Source organism: Artemia sp. Qi Xiang Cuo, chromosome 16, assembly GCF_049724085.1.
Source record: "Artemia sp. Qi Xiang Cuo chromosome 16, ASM4972408v1, whole genome shotgun sequence".
NCBI classification, from domain to species: domain Eukaryota; kingdom Metazoa; phylum Arthropoda; class Branchiopoda; order Anostraca; family Artemiidae; genus Artemia; species Artemia sp. Qi Xiang Cuo.
This window is the reverse complement of record NC_142809.1, coordinates 46737393-46752818: the sequence shown is the minus strand read 5'-3', so window position 1 is coordinate 46752818 and position 15426 is coordinate 46737393. Positions and strand designations below refer to the sequence as shown.

General features: G+C 32.6%; 1 long non-coding RNA gene and 1 pseudogene across 3 annotated transcripts in view; both read right to left on the bottom strand.

The window, feature by feature from the left end:
- LOC148942968 (uncharacterized) overlaps positions 1-9328 on the bottom strand; it is a 31070-nt gene extending 21742 nt beyond the window's left edge. For 2 of the 3 annotated variants that reach the window (XR_016143076.1, XR_016143075.1), the window contains exons 1-2: positions 9196-9328; positions 7262-7350 (exon numbers count right to left, since the gene is read on the bottom strand). This is a non-coding gene — a long non-coding RNA (uncharacterized LOC148942968). Of the gene's footprint in view, positions 1-3498; positions 3815-7261; positions 7351-9195 lie in introns of those variants that run through there. The other variant, XR_016143074.1, reaches the window with a different exon arrangement.
- Positions 9329-13247: 3919 nt separating this feature from the next.
- Positions 13248-15245, bottom strand: LOC148942967 (tetratricopeptide repeat protein 37-like; annotated as a pseudogene).
- Positions 15246-15426: the final 181 nt, after the last annotated feature.

The following is a 15426-nucleotide window of genomic DNA, read 5'->3' as shown; positions in this document are numbered from 1 at the left end:
CCCCGAATTTGGTCAGAAATTATTAAACTCTTTGGTATAACAGCCTTTTTTTCTCTTTAAACTATCAGATTTCGATCAAATGTAGACATAAATAGAAATTTAAGAAGTGGAAAAGTTAATTAACATGGCTCAGTCAATCCCCTATGAGATAATAAGGCTCGTCAAATAAAAAGGATAGCTAAGCTAACAATGTTATTTATTAAATAGGGTTATAAGGTAACCCTATTTATTAAATAGGGTTATAAGGTAACAAATTTTATTTTTGAGGAAATGGGGGTGGGGGTTTGAATGCATTAAATTTCAGGAAGAGATTCTTCAACGCAGACTGGCCTGGAATTATTTTAAAAAAAAAACATCCCTAAAAAAAGCCACTGATCTTGATAAAAAGGAAGCTTTTGTAACAATTAATACATTAAAAGAATCAACATTTTATTCTAATCCCAAATTACCGATCGAAAGCTAAGCACTTTTTCAAAAACATCCCTAAAAAGGCACAATGATCTTGATAAAAATCGCACCGTAAATTTCAGCCTATAAGGGAACTATGTAGAGGTTTCAGCTCCTAAACAAGTAAATTCAAGCTCAAAAAGCAGTATTTGCGTACCTTATTAAACAATATGAAGAAGAATTGCATGTGACAGTCAAGTACTTCCGTATTTCATAAGATGAAGAACAGATTTGTTTTTCTTATTCAAGATTATCTGGTCACTGACACCTCCTTCAGCGAGCCTCCTCTTTGTATACTCAAGCGTAAAATTGTTACTAATCATGTGGTTATGAACATTTTATGAAACTCAAAGTCAAGTTAGTCAGAAATTATTAAACTCTTTGGTACAACAGCCTTTTTTTCTCTTTAAACTATCATATTTCAATCAAATGTAGATATAAATAGAAATTTAAGAAGTGAAAAAGTTAATTAACATGGCTCAGTCAATCCCCTATGAGATAATAAGGCCCGTCAAATAAAAATGATAGCTAAGCTAACAATGTTATTTATTAAATAGGGTTATAAGGTAACAAATTTTATTTTTGAGGAAATGAGGGGGGGGGGGTTTGAACGCAGGAAAGTTCAGGAAGAGATTCTTCAACGCAGACTGGCCTGGAAGTATTTTCAAAAAAACATCCCTAAAAAAAAAAGTCACTGATCTTGATAAAAAGGAAGCTTTTGTAACAATTAATACATTAAAAGAGTCAAGATTTTATTCTAATCCCAAATTACCGATCGAAAGCTAAGCACTTTTTCAAAAAACATCCCTAAAAAGGCCCACTGATCTTGATAAAAATCGCACCGTAAATTTCAGCCTATAAGAGAACTATGTAGAGGTTTCAGCTCCTAAACAATAGGCTTCTAAGTGCATAAGTACCCTTAGTTCTAGTGTCTGTCTTAAGTAGTCAAAAAGATTAAGCCATTACCAAAGCGGTTGTTTCCACCATTCTATTTTAATTTTTCATATACAATGAACCAAAATCAAAGTGAATATGCCTCTCTTTTTTTTGAATATTTACTAAAATTGAAAGTAAGGAAAGAATTTCTTCCTTAACATAATGACAAGACAATTTCTTTTTATTATAATAATGAGAAAATTTTTACTCACCAGAAATTGCTTAGAACTATCCATTTTCTATGTAAATGTTTAAAAAAAATGTCAGTAGTGTTAAGTTGAATAAACTATTCAAAACTGTTGAATAATCTAATTTGAAACCTTAATATATACAAAAAATAATTGCATAACAGCGACAAAATACATGCTGGTTTTGGCTTATCACTAAAAAAAAAAAAAAAAGAAATTTAAATTTTAAATTGCGTAAAAATCCTGGAAAAGAAATGTGTATTTACCTCTTTAAAATAATTACCAACCATAGAAACCTGTTTGGTCCGGAGAGGCAAGCAAATTCAAAAGGTCAACTCTACTTGTGTGTGTATATATATATATATATATATATATATATATATATATATATATATATATATATATATATATATATATATATATATATATATATATATATATATATATATATATATATATATATATATATATATATATATATATATATATATATATATATATATATATATATATATATATATTATATATATATATATATATATATATATATATATATATATATATATATATATATATATATATATATTTTACATAGTTTTTATATATTTTAAATACATTGTAATTAAAGATAAATATTACAAAATAATAAATTATAAGCCAAATTCAATGTTAAGAGCGTGGACTTCAGATGTGACTACCGGAATAATTCTATATAAAAATATAAATAGTTAATTGGATTGAATCATAATCGTATATATTGATTCTTCTACATTCATTAAATAAAAATACAAGCTTGACAACGCCAATTTATATGTTCTTCGGTATTATGCAGCGGATAAGTAAAAACAAATGTAGTATAAGATAAATTTTAATACAAGATAAGCAAGATAAGCATGTGCAAAACTATGCAATATAAGAAAGTACCATAAGAATGTGAGACTCGGAAGACCAAGCTTTGCTCGGTCTCTGGCTTTTGGCATGCGGCAGGTTTGTATAGGGGTAATTCTCGAACTATGCATAAGCATAATTATCGTGTTATTCTTTAGTTTTAAGTCTTGAGGTGGCAAATCAGCCATCTTGAATTCATCAAAAAATTCTGGCGTGAATTCAATACCCCATTCCTGTTTATCCTTCACATGAACATGACTTAATCTGACGCCGTAATTCTTTGATCAAGGATCACAACGAATCGCAAACAAAAATGATGCACAGCATAATCTGTGGTTAGAAGACCTACTATAACGAGTATGATCAATCTAATAAGAAGCATTCACAAAGTAATCAACATTACAATGGAAAGAAGGGAAGCTTTATTTTAGCACCGCTCAAAAAGAAGTAGGGAAAACTAACGCTGAGATTACCGATCGTCATCAATGAGGATATAAATCCTTTAAAAGTTATGTGAAGGATAGACAGGAAGGAGGAATTGAATTCAGGCTGGAAATTTTGATTAAATTAGAATTACTTATTTGCGACTCCAGAACTTAAAATAAGAGAATAACACACGAATTAAGCAAATACGTAATTCAAGAACGAGCATCACAAAACAAATCGCAAACGAAAATAATGCAAAAAGTTAATCTCCTTATGAGAATACAAATTCTATATGTTACGATTCTTTGAAGGATAAACAAGAAGGAGGAACTTAATTCACGCCAGAATTTCTTAATTCAATTGAAATTGCTGATTTGCGACCCCAGAACTTAGAACTAAGGAATAATACGATGATTATCTATTAAGTAATTAAAAAATTCGCATATATAAACCTGTCATTATATAAATAAATAAATATAATATTTATCTTTATATATGTATATTTATTAATGTATATATATTGGTTACAAAACCATTTTGAGAAAAAGAAAAAAAAACAAAAAATTAAAAACATCAAATTTAGTTAAAGCATTCACTCACCAAATGACAAAAAGCACGTATCACATAACTATACTTCAAATAATTTGTTTCAATTACTACATTCAACTGTTCGCTGAAAAAAAATGGCGTCGTATTTCACAGGTAAATGACAGTCTACTTCACACTGTTGACAACGTTGGCATATTGACACCTTCCTGTCTTGTTGGCAACACTGCGAGCGATGCTATATTTACACTAGTCACTAAGAGCAAAGTCACAAGACATTTATTCCCAGGTCTGCCATTTGGTAGTTGAAGATATTGTTAACAAACCAAAAAATTAGCCGCAACAAACATTTACTGATGTTCCTTAGAGATAACGGTGGACACCTAAAAGTAAGTGTCAAGGAAAATCTTCTGAGAGTGACAGTTTGTGAGAGAGAGAAAGTGAGAGAGAAATAAGATTTGAAGAAATTGATTTTTATAGTAACATATACAAAATATATATTTCCATTTTATTTACTCTTTTCACAGTAGGTCGATAATTACGACTGTTGTGCCGACTATAAACCCACAAACATCTTCATAAACGACACAGTTAGTGTTTTATTGTCAAAATTGCGCTATCGATTGTACATCATTGCTTGTAAAATTCAAATAGATCTTTTGAAAAATCTAACATTTAAAAATGAAATACTATAGGTGTTAAAAATTATCGAAAATTCATAAGTTAAATTTAATGGTTTAGGAGTCTTTTCAAAACGAAGTGTGACACACTCTGGAAAAAAAAATCATTCAGCATAAGTTATGCTTAGGATTTCGTTATTTTTGACAATTAATTAAAAAACTTTTTCCAAAAAATAAGTTTTTCAAAGAAAAGTTAAGAACTCCATTAAACAAAAAATGAGCAAAAATAAACGAATAATATACCAAGCGTGAAACTAACACAAATCAGCATCGATAAAAAAATGAAACCCAAAACGAACAGAAATTACAATAAATAACCGAGTCAAATTCAAAACGAGCAGAAATTAGCATAAGTTGGGCTCAAAACCCCTATACCTTCCCAAGGCCGGAACATAATTTGCACTTTACTGAAAAAAATACAAAAATATAACTTTAATAAGTCATTTTAATATACATATACTGATATTTAGTAAAAATGTTAATATTATTTGATTTATTAAAGTTATAAAACTAAAAACATTTATATTTTTTTTAGTCAAGTATTTTCAAGCGGAAATTCTTACCCAATGCAGTCATATATTAAAAAAAAAGTTTAGTTCAGTGATCTTAAGGGTAGTCAGCCTAATGTGTGCTTTCGATTTTTAGACAGTAGATGCATGTCTAGTAATTGTAAATATCTACACATTTGTAAGTTTCATGTCTTTAGCCGTTGTATAAATAATCTGTGTAAATAACCCCGTGTTGATATCTGCAAACAATTTTGTGGAAGATGATTTGACTGTGCAAAACCTCGTATCAAATTGCCCATTAAGAGTCGTAGTAGGTTCCACAAAACTGGGCTACCCAGAGGCCGCCTGTCTTAAAATAACTTTTAAAACTTTAACCAAATGTATTTTTTTTATAAATACCGTATCTAAGTTTTGTGACTTCACAATGCTTGTCTAAGTTTAATAAAAATGCTCGTGTATATAATGTGTTTTTATATTCAGAAGTAACTTTATATTTTAAATAGTGGTTTAATGTTATATCTAAGTTTTGTGACTTCTATTAAAAGTATAAATATTTTTAGTGTGTAATAATCTGTTAATGATTAAAAATTCTATATTAAGTTTGAAAGGGATGACGCAACAAATTGCCGGTAAGAAACATAATGTTTCTATTTAAGCGGCCTTTTATTTTTAAAATAAAAATAGATAAAATTAATTAAACTGTCGCTTCAAAAAAAAGAGAGACCTCCTATGAATTCTTGAACAAAAAACCAGTCAAGATCATGTTCATCATTACAATATCTAATCACCTTCATTATATCCCAGTAAACACTTTCGATTTTGAACTCTGTCAGTTAACACTAATTACAGTTAATTACAGATGCACTTAGATGCACCAATGGATACCAGAAAATTTTAAAGTGGTTATAAAATTTACGCTTGCTCCATACACTTTCATTGTACAAAAGGAGCTTTCTGCCAATCCTGTAATTCGTCCTCGCCTCGTCAATACTTCATGTACTAAATCAGATGTGTTTTAAGGTCTGTTGCTTTGGTAGTGAAGAAACTGATAGATATTTTAAATAATTTCAAAATATCTTTTCCTCTTAAAAACACCACTGAATTTAATATTGTCATGGGCTCACACACCTGCACAAACTAATCATTAATCAATGGTGTTATTCCTTCAAAATTAGGATTGGAATTTGTAAAAAATGCAAGTTTCATAGTATCCTGAACGAGTTGCCCCCATAATTTTGAGATATTTGGAGTTTCATCTCTTGTGTGTAGATTAAATGGAATCCCAATCAAAAATCTATCTTGTGATAAGTCCTACACGTAACTGCATGAGTTGACAGTGGAAACTCTGGATTGAGATTCACAATTCTAGGAAAATAGTATAACCAACGAAATTTTTGCTGAAACTCATCGTGTTAGAGTACGGGACTTGTCATGTACTCAAGCTGTGAGCATGCTACTCGCAGGGAGCGTACGTGTAGATTGTAAATGTGCCAAGCCAATAGCTAATAATATAGCACTAATCTTAGTAAATCGCTTTAAAACCTATTGGGAAATTACTACTCAAGGCAAATTATCAGCGTATTTAATATGAATCCAGACATGTCAAAATATAAATACTATTGTATACCATCGGACGTCCTTGGAAAATTCAAAGTGTATACTATCATAGCATTATTGTTGATAGCAGTCAATCAAGTACAAAGAACGTTAATTGTATGTGCATCTTTCAAATATATAAGAATCTTGAATTTTTTTATACTCTTGGACTATCAAATACATTCTAAACTTTGTGTATCAAAAACTATATTAAAGCAGTGTGAAAACTATTATTCAAAACCAGAAGAAAGTGCAGGACCTAACGACTAAAAGCTGTGGTTTTAATACGCTACTATATTTCGAGAGAGAGAGAGAGAGAGAGAGAGAGAGAGAGAGAGAGAGAGAGAGAGAGAGAGAGAGAGAGATACAGATCTATCTGAGATAGAGAGAGAGAGAGAGAGAGATAGAGATAGATAGAGATAGAGAGAGAGAGAGAGAGAGAGAGAGAGAGAGAGAGAGAGCGAGCGAGAGAGAGAGAGAGAGAGAGAATATTCACTAACCTTTATGAATATTCGCTGCTGCTACCAGCTCCACTATCAACTTCGAATAGTGTGAACATACCACTCATTATTTCAAATATATATATTGACAAAATAAAAACGAGCATAAACAAACTGTTCTATCTCTGAATTCTATTCTCTTACTAATATGTACCATGCTAAAAATCCTTCCTTATATTTGTTCTGGTTGCTATGAGCGGTTGTTAGGACCTCGGGGTTATTTTTAGGCTACCTTATTTGCAGTTCCCGTTACCGTCATAGGCTATTTTTACGGTATAGGTTCGGATTATAGAGGTGTGGTTCTGGCTCAAGTCCAGTTGTCTTACATATTTTGATGTAACAATTAAATAAATTTGCATATAATAAAAATTAAAATCAATATCGAGAAGATTCTGCTCCATTAGTTTTTTAATGTGTGTTAGTAATAATAATGCATAAAAAAAAATCCATATTTAGCATTATTAAAAAAACAAATCAAAGTATATTTTATTAAATAAATTTAAATGTCTACACTGTAAGCATACGAAAAGTCAAAAAAAACTTACCTTCCTGCCATATTCTGAATAAAAAACTGTTCCTTGCAGGAACATTCCCCACAAATTTTACAAGGCGTTTCACAATCTTCGTGTTTTTCCTGTAAGATGAATCAAATTAACATAGTTTTTTTTATCAGAGTTTTAAAGTATTGGGTTCAAGATCATATAGTGGGCGGAAGAAGAAATAACTGGGTTCAGCCCACCCCCAAAAGCGAATCTTAGAAAAAAGGACCAGAAACTTTAGGTTTCTAATTGACTGAGGCCACAAACTTTTAATGAAAATTAGGTCAGTCGACAAGGTAAGTCAATCATTATGTAGAGACGTCTTGACTAATCTAATTGCTTAATAGTCTTTCGTTTTTTCTGGCTTGTTTTTTTGGTGTGTTTTATTCATTGTTTCTTCTGCTATGTTAGAGCTAATCAGACAGGTTAGTTTTCCTTCCCTTTTTTTGAGGACTCTGGCTGCACGTAAATCCCTGACAAATGATTGCCTCTATCATTTTCGCTTCTTTTTTGTCCGCTGGTTAGCATTACCGTCATTTTTCTAGGACATTTGACTCTATTTTTTTTTAGGTTGTCCCATGTCAATCCTGCTTGTTACCCTGATTTTTTTTGGGAGGTCTTTTTAATACAAAGAAGTCGTGTGCGGAGGGAGAGATTTCGCATAAAAAACACAAAAAACGCATACAAAATTTGTTTATATCCACTTTTGATATATTTTTACGAGTCAGACAAAACATTTCAGGGGGGGGGCTCAAACTCCCCAAACCCGTCCTCTGGGTATGGCCTTGTGCTTTTGTGCTCTGAAAATTGCAGGGCGTCGTAAAATAAGTAAGATACCGGTAAAATACGTAAAATATAGGTAAAATACGTAAATTACGGAGAATAGGTAAAATACCAATTTTACAGGGATCAGTAAAATAACAGTAACATACCAAATTATACCATGGCGAATTTTACAACTTACAACACTACCACCTGTGCTCTGCATATCTCCCCTATTGTTGAGAGTGACGGATAAACAGAAAGTTAAAAAACCAACAAAGACAAAAATCTCAGTGAAAAAAAAAACGAGACTGCGGCCAGTGACGAGAAAAGAAATGAGACTGGCTGCAGTCTCGTTTTTTTTTTTAATTTAATTTAATTTAATTAATTGGAAAATTTTGGTATAAAAACTAATGGAAATGAGTAATTTTTTTAATTTTGTAATTGCAATGGCTGTCTGCGTAACTATTTAAAAAGTAGAAACGCTGTCATATTGAATTTGTAATAAAATTATTAAATATGCATTTCTATATTCTAAAGTATTTCTAATAAATTCTTAGGCTATCAGAGACAAAATATGGCAACATTATACTCAAGATGATGATTCGAGTGATCAACAAAGGGTCATTACTTCAAATTATGGTAACACTGAACAGAGGGTGATGGCCAGGGTGATCGGCAATGGATAATGGGCTTCAGGCTGGTATATCAAATCAGAGTTTGAGGTATGAAAAATGTCTTGTCTGCGTCTTTTGCAAGCCACAACTCTTTTGACAGTCTCCTGAATTGACTCCAACAATCAAATTCCGCCAGATTTTTTTATTATAAAAATCTATCCGTAGAATAATTCCACAATTAAATTATTGGAGACAATCAGATAATATTTCAATGCTACTTTGGATTAATTAAGAGACTTTATTGTGAAACTAATTGGCTATGCAACACATAAATTATTTCATAATTTGGTTACATAACTAAAAAATAAAAAGTACTTAAATAAAAACAAAAACAAAACTGGACTGTCTATTGTTTTCTTACCCGAGTAGCCTATATAGAGAACGTATTTAAGTGCATGTTAGAGTTTTTGTGCAGAAAATATGCTCTAGGATTGTTTTTATCATTTTACTAATTTCAATGAATTTTTTTAAAAAAGGGCTTTATAAGTTCAGAATTAGTACCTGTTGCCGACGTTGGCGTTGTATTACGCTCAGCATGGCAGAAGTTGACTCGGGTTGCTCATTGTCATGTTAATGCGAGTCAGTATGTCTTGAAGTACTGCACATGATTGATTAGACTTCTGAAGATTACTTTCGAGTTTCGATACCTAAAGAAAATATACAGAATTAATTCAAGGCCCTGTAAGAAAGGGAAAGGGCCCAAAAATAATATGTATGAACACGACAAGCTCGGGTCTTTATTATCTATAAGAAGAAAAGAAAATATTGCAGGCATTTTGTTTTGCGTTTGAAATTATCAATCATAAATTTATTAAACAAACTTTTTATTGACTCGAACCAGAAGCCAGAACGGTCGAAGTTAGCATAGTAACATTTTTCCTATTCGTATCTTTGAGAGATTAAATAAACAAAAAACAATTTTTTTCAACTAAAAGTAAGGAACGACGTTAAAACTTAAAACGAACAGAAATTATTCCGTATATAAAAGGGGTTGTCCCCTCCTTAATGTCTTACTCTTTACGCTAAAGTTTTTCATTGCTTAAAAAAAATAGAGTTGTGAGAAAGTCAAACTTTAGCGTAAAGACAGTGCAGAATCTGACGACTAAAAGCCGTGGTTTTAATGCGCTACTATATTTCGTTTTCAGATGTCGTGGTTATACTTACAAGCAGTTACTCAACATTTACGAAGATCATCCTCCTCTGAGCGACTTTATGGTTGAAAATATACTCTCAGAACTGTATGGAATTGATTTTAGTGCTCTACTAATAAAATAGATAAAAAATAAAACTACTAAAAAATAGAGTTGTGAGAAAGTCGAACTTTAGCATAAGGAGCGAGGCGTTGAGGAGGGGACAGCCCCTTTCATATACGGAATAATTTCTGTTCGTTTTAAGTTTTAACGTAGTTCCTTACTTTCAGTTAAAAAAAACTTGTTTTTTGTTTATTTAATTTTTGAACGTTTTTGAATTAATGCAGGTTTTGATTTTGGCTAACCATATATGAATAATTAAAAAAATAATTTAATATTAATTTTACTTTTATTTGGTTAAATGGCTTTCTCGAAACCCGTTTGATTTTATTTACGAACATTTTTATTAGTAATAAATATACGTAACTTAAGAATTAATTTACATAACGAACTTCTATACTCTTATATTTTTAATTTGTAAATTAGACGGTTCGCCCCCTAGTCAATACCTCGCTCTTTAAGCTAAAGTTAGAATTTTTTTACAATTCTTTAAAAGTGAACCCTTAATAACAAATACCGTTAATTAGAAAAAATAGCTCTTATGAAAGTAATAAATAATCTTTGGCTTAAAGAGCGAGGTATTGACTAGGGGATGAACCCAATCATATACTTAATGTTTTCTGTCGTTTTAAGTCTTGATATTGCTCCTTACTTTCAGCTAAAAAACTTGTTTTTTTATATATAATTTCTGATCTTTATTTAAATAATGCTGGGAAATCCGCCCCCCCTTCATAGCAATGTCTCAACTCCCCTGAAAACTTCCTTCATGGTAAGATCCTCCCAAATAACCCCCGACCCACTCCCCCCCCACAACCAGAAAAATCCCCACTGAAAATGTCTGTATAATTCCCAATAACCAATACTATATGTTAATATTGGATAAAGTTCATAACTTTCAGCCCTCCCCCAGGGGACTTTGGGGGGTTAAGTCATCCTAAAAGACATAGTTATCATATTGGTCACTTAAAAAGGGCACTAGAACGTTTAGTTTTCGTTTGAATGAGCCTTCATATGATATTCTAGGACCATTGGGTCGATACAATCACCCCTGGGAAAAAAAAACAAAAAAAAAAAAACAAATAAACACGCATCCGTGACCATTCTTCTGGCAAAAAATGCAAAATTCCACATTTTTGTAGATAGGAGCTTGGAGCCTCCACATTACGGTTATCTGATGGTGTGGATTACGGATGGTGTGGTTTCCTTTAAGGTTTTACAGCTTTTAGGGGGTCTTTCCCCCTTTTTCGAAAATCAGCCAAATTTTCTCAGGTAAGTTTTGATAAGTAGGACTAAACTTGATGAAAATTATATATTTGAAATCAGCATTAAAATTTGATTCTTTTGATGTATCTATTGGTATCAAAATTCCGTTTTCTACAGTTTCGGTTACCATTGAGCCGGGTCGCTCCTTACTTACAGTTCGTTACCACAAACAGTTTGACATATAACTAATATTAAAGATTATACATATCTTTAGAAGAACAAGTTTGAAAGATATTTTTGGAGCTCACCCCCCCCCCCAAAAAAAAAGTGTTGACTGTTTATAATAAAAGATAGGCATATACACATCTTTATAACATTGTTAAGGGTTGGGGAGGTCGGACTAAGAGATTAGCCTATGCACAGTTAATATATACTAACCATGAACCAGCTCAGTTTTCTAGACATTCCTGTAATTCCATACGGCTCCAACAAAATGTATATCTATGCCTGTTCCGTGTTAAAAATGTAGAATTAACACAAAAATTTAGCCTAATGGAAATAAAAATTAAGTAAAAACTAGAAAAATTAGAAAAATAGAAAATAAATATGTTGATATTAAATAAATCAAAAGAAACATAAAAATTACTACTACTACCAACAAGTCACTGCAGCACCAAGCCACCTGAGGCCAAAAGAGCTACACATCCTCCTCTTCTGTTCTAATCTATTCAAAGCCTTCCTAGTTACGCCCTCCAAGGACGTTCCCATTTCCCTTAAATTTTTCTTTACGACTTACTTCCACCCCAACCTTGGACGACCTTCATTCCCTTTAGCCCAAGACGGCTGGCCAAATTGGACAATTTTCGGAAATCGGTCATCTTTTATCCGCAAAAAGTACCCTATCCATCTCAACCTTTCTCTTAGCATAGTCCTAGAAAGCAGCATTAAACCATACTTTTTGTACAGATTACCGTTTGAATACTGTACAAAAAAGTAATGCATATTATGTTCTGGCCTTGGGCAGGCATAGGGGTTTTGATGCCTGCTCATGTTAACATATGCTTGTTTTGAGTTTGACTCGGTCATTTATTTTAATTTTTGTTCGTTTCGGGTTTCGTTTGTTTATATATACTGATTTGTGATTGTTTTACGCTTGGAAGATAATTTGATTATATTTTTGTCATTTTTGGTTTTATGGAGTTCTTTACTTTTCTTTGTAAAACTTACTTTGTAGATAAAGTTTCTTAAGTTGATTATTTTTCGTTCTTTCTTTTTCAGAGAGAAATGTAATAATATTTGAGATGTTTTTGGTTCTGCTTTAAGAATTTGTAGTTTGGCCAGCCATGTGCATGCAGCAGAAATTTTTATAATAATTTTTAACAACATACAACCTTTTAAAAGTCTCTACAGAAATAATAGTGTTCAATATAGTTTTTACCTTTTCTAAATAGGAGTGCTAAAGAGGAGGGCTGATTGCCCACCAATCACTTTTGATTCTTATAAAGAGTACTAGAGCTTGGAATTCTTGATCAACTTAGCTCCTATAAAATATCAATGATATTACTAGCTATGACAGAGCAGCGCTGCCTATTTTGCTTATATGCCCTTTTAATACTTGCATGCGTATAGTTTTTTTGTTTAATTGAAACTCCCTCAAAGCGTTTTAACTTAATGCCCTTATTGTCATTAGTTACAGTAACCACAGAAAGTGTTAAAAGAATACAGATAGTGTCTTCTGGCTAGTTCAAAATTCATCACATCTTACCCTGAAAGGTCTAACTTAATGACGTAAGCCGTTATGTTGATGTTTCTTTTTCACCCTTTTGACAATCTACATGATCAGAGTTCGTTTTGGTTTAGTTCAACATAGTAAAGTATTTGAAGAGAGAGACAGAAGCTAATGGCAAAGAAATTCTGTGATATACTTTTTAATGTCTTCAAAATTGGTTGATTAAAAATTATTTAAAAACTTTGCTGACAAATTAAGAACGAGCCTATCTAATAGTCATTGCATAAATAAAATCGAAATTATAATTTCAATTTGGGAAGATGTAAAATGTCAAGCAAAAAATATTAAAATGTCGTTTGTGCATTATACCATTATTCAAGGTGAAGATACTTGAATAATTTTACAATGCGCAGAGCAATTTCATATTCCTTGCTTAACAGCCCATATCTTGCCAAATTACAGAATATTGAATGTTTCGCTTCTCTAGAAGTGTGTTCACTTACACTTGCAACTATTTCTTCAAAAAGTCTTTTCGCCTTTCTGAGAAATCCAGTTTGTCTAATAGCAGAGCATAGACATTTTTTTTACCATAAATTCATTCTTCCAATAGCTTCCAATTGTCCTAGGTATTCTAGTGCCGTTTGTACTGCATTCATATTATTGAGTGTATCGCAGATGGGAAGATATAGAGGGTCATTCCTTCAGGGCATTCAGTGTTTGCATATCATTTAACTGCACCTTGATATACTTCTTGTGATATATTGACGACATAAATCCATTTCCTCGTCAGGTCTGACTGTCTCAACAATTAAGGCTTGGCCTGTCCTTGCTGGTACATAGGTTAACAAGTATTTTGACTGGGCCTCAGAGAACATTTTCTTAGCCAATTCTAAATTTCCAGATTTCAGGTACAGAGAGCCAAGACCAACCCAAGCCTCAACACATCGATCTTCAATCATCACTGCTTTAATATATGAATGTTGTGATAACGCAAGTTCTCCTTTCCAATAGGAAGCCAGTCCAAGACAAAGCCAGTTTTCAGGGACACCAGATTGAGCGTCAACTGCTTTTACAGCAGTCAAAACAGACAGTTCAAAAAGCTCTGACCCTTCATTACCTCCAGAGCAAAAAATGGCCTTACTTAAATAAGTTAAAGCTAGGTTGCGCAATGATACGGAGCATGTAGGGTCACGCTCAAGTGATTTCTTCCAGCATCCAATCGAAACATCAAATGCTGCTTGCTGGCCTTTGTGTTTAAGAACGTCTTCAAGAAGTTTCGAAGGTTCAAGTTCAGCGATATATTTAGAGACTCTAGCAATTCCATTCCAGCCAAGTAAATCTTCAGGACTCTCTTGGGTCAATATTTCATAATTATTGAACGATAAAAGGAAGTGTTCCATAGATTTTCCAAAACTGGATGTTTTCATTGCTTCTTCAGCGATTAAGGATTGTGCTTCAGCAAGCCCCTCAAGGAATAGAATTCGATCATGGTTTTCCATAAATTTCTTAAACATCTCCATCCCTTCTTTGATTACTTTGGCGGCTTTTTCGGGCTCATTAAGAGCCAAATGTGCTCTTCCAAGTAAATAAACTGCCTCAGGTGTGGCCTCAATTTCAATAGATCGCTGTAAAGCTTTCACTGCAGATTCAAAAGAGCCACGAAGCATGTATGCATCCCCCAATAGCATCCATACTGAATTATCTCTTATTTTGAAACGCAGAGCACTCTGTAAGGAAAGTATGGCACCGTTTTTGTCTTCAGTTTCCAGTTGTCTGATCCCTAGGTGAAGAAGAGCAGGGAAATCGTGTGACTTTGCGCAATAAATTTCCAGTGCATCTATTTCAGTCTGTACGTCATTCACCCTGGAGCAAATTTTCATTACTTTCTCAAAAATATTTCTTCCAATAGGCCTCAATAGTAGTGCTTCATGGAAGAGTATCAAACTACTTTGATAGTTCCCAGCTTCCAATAAAATTTCTGCCTTTACCATTTTTGCTTCCCAACTTTCAGGATTCAACTTCAAAACATTATCCAGTGCTGTAGCTGCTTCACTATCTCTATTGTGCAGGAGTAGCTTTCCCTTGAAGAGAAAGACTCTCCAGTCGCAAAAATTTTCAAGAATTTTCTCACAAAGAGATAGGGCTTTTTCAAATTGGTCTTTCGCTATCCATAGTTTTAGATATGCAAGTGCTTGCTCGAGGTCAACTTCCAGAAGAGGGTTCAGTTTTAAAATCTGAAGTGCTTTGCCAGGGTTCCCCAGTAATATTTGGACTGCTGCCTCAACAGACGAGCTATTCTTGTGAGGAACTTGTTCACACAGAATCAGCACCGAGTTCATCTGTTTTAATAGGCAGATTTTCAGACTCATTGCTTCGGATGGGTACCTTAAAACTTAATTTTATAAGCTTATTATTAGCCAAAAAAAGCATCTTTAAATGTATCAATTGTTTTTAAAATCCTTTTTTTGGCGGTTGTGGCTACTATTAGGCCAGGTCACTTAATACTTGCAGTTCGTTACCATAAACTGTTTAATTTTACAGTTATGACAA